The following is a 351-nucleotide window of genomic DNA, read 5'->3' on the forward strand; positions in this document are numbered from 1 at the left end:
TTTGTGAAAGATAAGGGTGTAGTTTCATTCTTCTGCAGGTGGAGATCCACTTTTGCCAACATCATTTGCTGAACATGCTGTCTTCCCTTCAGTGAATACTCTTGGCCACTTTGTCAAATATCATGTGGCTGAAATTGCATGCACTTCTATTTGGGTCTTCAATTTTATTCCATTGATCCATGGGTCTATTTTTGTGCCAGTATCATGTTGTTTTTATGACTATAGCTCTTTAATATAGTTTGAAATCTGGTATACTAATCCCCCCTGCATTGCTTTTTGTGCTCAGAGTTACTTTGGCTATCAGGGGTCTTTTGTGCTTCCATATAAATTTTAGGATTTTTTTTCTAATTC

The sequence above is a fragment of the Nannospalax galili genome, unplaced genomic scaffold, assembly GCF_000622305.1.
Source record: "Nannospalax galili isolate Female #2095 unplaced genomic scaffold, S.galili_v1.0 scaffold310, whole genome shotgun sequence".
NCBI lineage: Eukaryota > Metazoa > Chordata > Mammalia > Rodentia > Spalacidae > Nannospalax > Nannospalax galili.